Consider the following 7,935-nt stretch of genomic DNA (forward strand, 5'->3'; position numbering starts at 1 on the left):
GCCCTACTCAAAGGAGACCACCTTACAGCCACTACTCAAAGGAGGCACTTACCAGCCCTACTCAAAGGAGACCACTTTACCAGCCCTACTCAAAGGAGACCACCTTACCAGCCTACTCAAAGGAGACCACTTTACCAGCCCTACTCGAAGAGCCAGATGGAGAGAGGGAAGTAATACCATTAAAGACTTGTAGAAAATGTCACTAATAGTGATGAAATTCACAGCTTCTGCTCAGCTGTTCTTGACAGATGTAGAGTGTGTGTGTGTTGTGTGTGGGTGTGTGTGTGTCTCAGCTGTGTCCCCTGTTAAAGGAAAGACTCACCCATTTTGAATGTTATATTTAGTTTTTGTGCATTTCTGAGTGATGTCCATCTTATTCCTGGGTCATTTCATGTTCTAATGTGTATCTGAGTTATTCTCCATTCACGTAGCATTGTGATAAATCACTCTCTCTACACTGGAAGGTTATTAGAAATACGACTTTTAGATCGCGAAAATGTCTTTCGTACATTGTCAGATTTCAATACTGGCCGATGTCGTAACACGGGAGGTTGTTCTTCTCGCAATGAACCATTGATCATATTTTGTGATATTTCTACCTCGAGAAATGTGTATTTAAACTGAGAGTCCAACACACATTTAAGAATTTGTTCTCAACTGACTAGTTATCATCACAGTTCTGAGAATGCACAATCATAGAGGGGGGGGGGGGGGGGGGGGGGGGGATAGCATGACAGATGAGGGGGAGAGATTGAGGAGGGGGAGAGATTGAGGAGGGAGGGAGAGATGAGGAGGGGAGAGATATTGAGGAGGGGATCCTCTCAACGTTTGAAATGTACTAAACATTCTATTATTTCTACATCTACCTCCCCCCCTCTCAACAAACAACGTTTTAAATGTACTAAACATTCTATTATTTCTACATCTACCTCCCCCCTCTCAACAAGCAATGTTTGAAAAGTATTCTACCTTCTTGTGGCTTTGAGTCTCTAGTGACTCTTGTCAAGGATTATTTTTTAATTTTAAACAAACTTGATAACTTGAACGTCCTGCTCTCTAGGGCCCTTGTAAGATGTTTCGAGGGCGTCACCATTAGGTAAAAGATAATACTTTTTGGAATGGTAATTGGTTTGYGTGCCCTGCTGAAGGACCCTATCATGTGGAATAGGTGGTTAGAGTTGGTTGGTCCCCAGTGGTGGTGAGTATACCTGGGCACTGTGTGTTCAGACAGTGGTGGTGAGTATACCGGTAGTTAACCACAGACTGATGGTTATGTATCTGGTTGTGCATATTTTGATCATCATTATCAATCGCTAGAATAGCTGACATTAGCGATCTAGCTAGCTACCTAGCTAGCTGGCTAACGTTGGCCTACCTCAGTACAACTTGCATTTGGCTTGGAAAACACAAAAAACATTTCAAAAGAAGGAAAAATAATTMGTAGGAAAACCTTTTGTCATGATTGTGATGATGCCAGATTGACTTTAGATGCAGTATAAACGTTAGCCAGCTAACTAAGATTGAGGGGACCACCATATTTTAGCTAGCTGACATTAGCGATCTATCTTGAGTTGCAATCTACTGCAGAGATAGCCTACATCCTAACCAACCTGCCCTCCAAATACACCTCGGCTGTCTTCAACCAGGATCTCAGTGATCACTGCCTCATTGCCTGCATCCGTAATGGGTCTGTGGTCAAACGACCAGGGGAGGGGGAGAGAGAAGAGACAGCTGTTCAAGAGGCAGTCACAGTGCTCTTTCACCCGACCCCTTTCTCACCCGACCCTTTCTACCCGACCCCTTTCTCACGCGACCTCTTTCCTCACCCGACCCTTTCTCACCGCGACCCCTTTCTCACCCGACCCCTTTCTCACCCGACCCCTTTCTCAACCCGACCTTTTCTCACCCGACTCATTCTCAGGACAACCTCATAGCTATAGTCCATTATAAGTCAAACAACCTGAAATAAAAAGCGCTGCATCACTCCATTATCTCAGTATCAGTACATTCTCCCCACCCATTATCTCAGTAGTACATTCACCCCACCCCATTATCTCAGTACAGCTACATTCCCGCACCCCATTATCTAAGTACAAGTACATTCCTCCCCACCCCATTATCTCAGTACAGTACTACACACCACCCCATTATCTGCAAGTACAGTACATTCTCCCCCCCCATTATCTCAGTACAGTACATTCTCGTCCCCCACCCTCCCATTAATCTCAGTACAGTACATTCTCCCGGCAGCCCCATTATCTCCGTACGTACATTCCTCCCCACCTCATTATTTCTGTAGCAGTACATTCTCCCCCTCATTATCTCAGTGGCAGTACATTCTTCCCACGCATTTATCTTCACGTACAGTCAATTCTCCCACCCCATTAATCTCAGTACAGTACATTCCTCCCCACCCATTATCTCAGTACAGTACATTCTCCCCCCCATTATCTCAGTACAGTAACATTCTCCACCCATTATCTCAGTACATGTACTTCTCCCACCCATTTCTCAGTACAGTAATTCTCCCCACCCCATTATCTCAGTACAGTACATTCTCCCCACACTTCCATTATCTCAAGTACATCAACATTCTCCCCACTTCCATTACTCAGTACATACATTTCCCTCACTCCATTATCCAGTACAGTACATTCTCCCCACTCCATTATCTCAGTACAGTACATTCCCCCACTCCATTAAATTCAGTACAGTACATTCTCCCACTCCATTATCTAGTACAGTACATTCTCCCCACCGCCATTATCTCAGTGCAGTAGCATTTCCCCACCGACGTCCCATTATCTCAGTACAGTACATTCTCCCAACTTCCATTATCTTCAGTACCAGTACATTCTCCCCACGCATTTATTCAGTACAGTACATTCTCCCACTGCCATTATTCTCAGTAAGTAACATTCTCTCCCCACTCATTTATCTAGTACAGTACATTCTCCCCCTCCATTATCTAGTCCAGTACAGTTCTCCCAACCCATTATCTCAGTGCAAGTAATTTCTCCACCCCATTACATCTCAGTACAGTACATTCTCCCACACTTCCATTATCTCAGTACAGTACCATTTCTTCTTTCAACCTCTTCTCTTTCCCACATCCCCTCAACAGTGGCACTCTCATTTCCATGATTGGGTGGAAGTTATCATGATGATATGCCTTCCACTATCTTTCTATTCTCCCCCATGGTCTCTCTGCTCTCTCATCTCTCTCTCTCTCAACCTTGTCTCTCTCTCTCTCTTTCTCCTCTCCCCATCTCTCTCTCTCTTGTCTCTCTCTGTGTTTCTCTTTCTCCCTGTCTCTCTCTCCCCCTGTTCCCTCTCTCTCTGTCCCTCTCCTGCTCTGTCTTCCTGTCTGTGCTTTCTCTTTCTCTCTTCCTCTCTCTCTCTCTTCTCTCTCATCTCTCTCTTCTCTCTCTCTTCTCTCTCTCTGTCTCTCTCTCCCTCTCTCTTCCTCTCTCTCTCTCTTCCTCTTCCCTCTCTCTTCCTCTTCTCCCTCTCTCTTCTCTCCCTCGCTCTCTCTCCTCTTCTGCTCCTCTTCCCCCTCTCTCTCTGTCCTCGGCCTTTTTCCTCCCACGCTCTTCAACATTTTTCCTTTGGAATGACTCAGCCTAATCCTGCTTTCTCAGTCATAATCGTGCTTGTCAATGCTTGCCCACTGTCACAAGCAGCAGTGATCAATGACATCAATTATAAGTTTGTTCTCTTCTCGCTCTGCGACAGATTTAAACTCTCTCCAAAGTGCTGAAGTCGCCTGGTCCTCCTTTTATCACCAGGCAGCTTGTTTGTTTGGTTTGTTTCGTGTGTGTGTTGTGTGTGTTGTGCCTGTGGTGCTGGTGTGTGTGCTGTGTGTGTGTGTGGTGGTGTGTGGTGTGTGTCGTGTGTGTCGTGTGCTGCTGGTGTGCTGTGTGTGTGCTGTGTGTGTGTGCTGTGTGTGTGTGTGTGTGTGTGTGGTGCTGTGTGTGTTTTATCACCGGGAACAAACGCGGGCGGTGCCGGCCGGCTAGACGGAAACGACCTTGCCATTTAGACGGGGCGTCATGCTAACGGACCTTTCATGATGTCACGCGCGTGCTCGCGCGTCCCACCACTGACTGACTTAGCTGTCACAGAATTCCACCCATCAGCAACTATCCAGAACCCTCACTTCTAAAAACTGTCAACCCTCACGATTTGATTAAAACTATCTTTATTAGCTATATTTTGCTACTTCCAGAAGAATAGGAATTAGGCATCATGGGCTTGACAAGGGAAAGTACGTAACAATAACACCTATAAGAGTACTGTATTCTCCCCCAATAACACTCTTACTGACAGAGTAACTGTTATCCCCAATAACCTTACTACACGACGTACAGTACTCCCCAAATAACATCTTCTACACGAGTACTGTACTCTCGCAAGAACATCGTACTCCAGAGTACTGTACCCCAAGAACCATATTACTCACGCGCTACTGTACTCCTCAATTAACACTCTTACTTTACAAGACGTACTGTACTCCCAATAACATCGTCTACAGAAGTACTGCTGCTCCCCCCAATAACATCGTACATACAGAGCTACTCGTATCTCCCAATAACATCGTCCGACAGAGTACTGTACTCCCCAATCAACATCGCCTACTATCAGCAGTACAGTTACTCCAATGAACCATCTTCCTACGAGTACGTCACTCTCAATAACATCTTCCTCACAGAGTACTGTACTCCTCAACTAACAATCTTACTACAGAGTACTTGCACTCCCCAATAACACTCTTACTACAGAGTCTGTACTTCCTCAATAACCATCCTTACTACAGAGTATCGCACTCTGCCAATCAACATCTTACTAAAGAGTACCTGTCACTCCTCCATAAAAACATCTTACCCTACAGAGTACTCGTAAGATGCCCCATAACATCTCTTACTACAGCAGTACTGTATTCCTCAATAACACTCTTACTAACAGAGTACGTGCACTCCCAATAACATCTTACTTACAGGCTACTGTAACTCCTCAATACATCTTACTACAGAGTACTTCCCCGCACTCCCCAATAGATTCTTACTTAAGAGTACTGGGTACTCGCTCCAATAACCATCTTTTACTACACGCCGCTACTGGTACTCCAATAACATATTACTACACAGAGTAAGTACTCTCCAATCATGCAGTTTACATCAATTAGTTTCACATATTTGGATTATCAAACGTATCAAACGTAACGAATGGGTTACCTTCTGTAATTAGCCTATTTAGTTTACTACGCTAAGTCTGTATCTGCCTTTGGTTTAGGGAATTAGCCTATTAGTTTACTATGTCTAGTTGTATCTTGCTTGGTTGGGCATTAGCCTACCTAGTTACTACGCTAGTTGTATCTGCTTGGCTGGGGAATTGTCTACGTTTTTTCGCTGCTTGTTCTGCTTGGTTAGCGGACATCATAGCCCATATCAAAGTTTCTACTCGCTAGTTGTATCTGCCTTGGTTGCGGACACTCTAGCATCTACGCTCTTAACTATGCTAGTTTGTATCTGACTTGAGTTAGGGAATTAGCCTATTAGTTTTAACTATGCTAGTTGTATCTGCCTTGGCTGGGGAATTAGCCTACTGTTTACTATGCTAGTTGTATCTGCTTGGTTAGGGAATTAGCCTACTGTTTCTACGCTAGTTGTATCTCGGCTTCGGTCGGGGAATTAGGCCTATCTAGTTTAATATTCAAGCGCAGGTGTTGGTTTTAATTCTATTTCACATTTTACACAAATCACCACCATAGCTGCTTGTTCGCTACTGCACGCAAGCTCTGTGTCCTCAGTCTGTAACCTAACTCAGACGGCTCTCCATCGATCGGGTTTTCACTACAAAGGTTTCGCATTCTTTTTGACATTTTTCCCAAAGCCAACTCCGGTTGTATTTAGGTAGGCTAACGTTAGCCCAGCCTACCTAGTAGCTAGCTATATATATTTTTATAATATTTTTTTTTATTTTCCACTTTTATTTACCCAGGTGGCTTAAGTGAAGAACAAGTTCTCATTTACAACTATAACTGCGACCTGGCAAGAAGAAAAAAAAAGTAAAGCAGTGCGCCACAAAGCAACAACACAGAGTTACACATGGAGTAAAAAAACATACAGTCAAATTACAGTAGAAAACATCTATATAACAGTGGTGTGCAAATGAGGTAGGATAATGGAAGTAAGGCAATGAATAGGCCATAGTGGCGAAATAATTACAATCATAGCATTAAAAACACTGGAGTGAATAGATGTGCACGGAGAGATGAGTGGTGCAAGTAGAGATACTGGGGTGCAAAGGAGCAAAATAAATCAAAATAAATAACAGTATGTATGAGGAGGTTGGATGGGCTATTTTCAGATGGGCTATGTACAGGTGCAGTGATCTGTGGGCTGCTCTGACAGCTGGTTGCTTAAAGCTAGTGAGGGAGATATGAGTCTCAAACTTTCTAGTGGGTTTTTGTAGTTCGTTCCTAATCATTGGCAGGCAGAGAATGGAAGGAAAGGCGGCCGAAGAGGAATTGGCTTTGGGGTGACCATGTGAATATACTGCTGGAGCGCGTGCTATCGGGTGGGTTGCTGCTATGGTGACCCAGTGAGGCTGAGATAAGGCGGGGGGGCTTTAAACCGAGCAAAGAGACCTATGAGATGACCTGGAGGCAGTGGGGTTTGGCGTAGATATGAAGCGAGGCAGTCCATTTGAGACCAAGGCTGTTGAGTCTGCCGAAAAGAATGTGGTGATTGACAAGAGTCGAAAGCCTTGGCCAGGTCCGATGAATACAGCTGCACAGTATTTGTCTTTTATCGAATGCAGGTTATGATATCGTTTTAGGAATCTTGAGCATGGCCGAGGTGCACCCATGACCAGCCTTCAGAACAGATTGCATAGCGGAGAAGGTATGGTGGGGATTCGAAATTGGTCCGCGTGATTTCTGTTTTGTTAACTTGGCTTTCGAAGACCTTAGAAAGGCAAGGTAGATATGATAAATATAGGTTGTAGGAGTTTGGGTCTAGAGTGTCTCCCCCTCTCCTCCCCCCTTTTAAAGAGGGAGATGCCGCTGATGGGGATTGGCGGCGCTGGGCAGCTTCCAGTCTCTGGGGATCTCAGACGTTCTGAACAGACGACAGCAGTTGAACAGGGCCGTAGTAATAGGGGTTGAATAATTTCGGTGGATCATTTTAGACGAGAGGGGTCGGCAGATTGTCTAACCCAGCTAATTTGTAGTTAGTTCCAGATTTTGCAGCTCTTTCAGAACCATCAGCTGACTGGATTTGGGTGAAGGAGAAATGGGGCGAGGCTTTGGCAAGTTTCCGCAGGGGGTGCAAGAGGCTGTTGGCCCGGGGTCGGGCGTAGACAGGTGGAAGCATGGCCAGCCGTAGAAAAATGCTTATCGAAATGTTCAATTATAGTCGTTTATCGGTGGGACAGTGTTTCTAGGGCCTCAGAGCAGTGGGTCAGCTGCGGAGGAGGTGCTCTTAATCTCCAGGAACTTTACGTTGTCCGCAAGAAGTTTTTTGAGTTTGTGCTCAACGGATGCAATTTCTGTTTTAAAAAGCTTAACTTAGCTTTCCTCACTGCCCTGGTATATTTGTTCCTGACTTCCCTGAAAAGATGCATATCACAGGGGCTATTCGATGCTTAATGCAGAACGCCACAGGATGTTTTGTGCGGTCAGGGCAGTCAGGTCTGGAGTGGACACCAAAGGCTATATCTGTTCCTGGTTGAACATGTTTTGATTGGGCATGCTTCATTTAAGATGGAGAGGAAAGCATTTTAAAGAATAACCAGGCATCCTCTACAGACGTAACGAGGTCAATACCTTCCAGGGGGGGAGGGTGGGTGGGGGAGGCATCACCGGGCAAGTCGGATTAGAGAAGGCCTGCTCGCTGAGTGTTTTTAGGGAGCGTTTGAAGTGATGAGTGGGGA

General features: G+C 45.1%; 1 long non-coding RNA gene across 1 annotated transcript; it reads right to left on the reverse strand.

The window, feature by feature from the left end:
- Window positions 1-2,522: 2,522 nt before the first annotated feature.
- Window positions 2,523-2,826, reverse strand: LOC139029087 (uncharacterized). The gene is made up of 3 exons (XR_011481352.1): window positions 2,796-2,826; window positions 2,634-2,726; window positions 2,523-2,566 (listed from the first exon to the last, which is right to left on the reverse strand). It is a non-coding gene; the product is annotated as an uncharacterized lncRNA (long non-coding RNA).
- Between the last annotated feature and the right edge of the window lie 5,109 nt (window positions 2,827-7,935).

The sequence above is a fragment of the Salvelinus sp. IW2-2015 genome, linkage group LG17, assembly GCF_002910315.2.
Source record: "Salvelinus sp. IW2-2015 linkage group LG17, ASM291031v2, whole genome shotgun sequence".
NCBI classification, from domain to species: Eukaryota; Metazoa; Chordata; class Actinopteri; order Salmoniformes; family Salmonidae; genus Salvelinus; species Salvelinus sp. IW2-2015.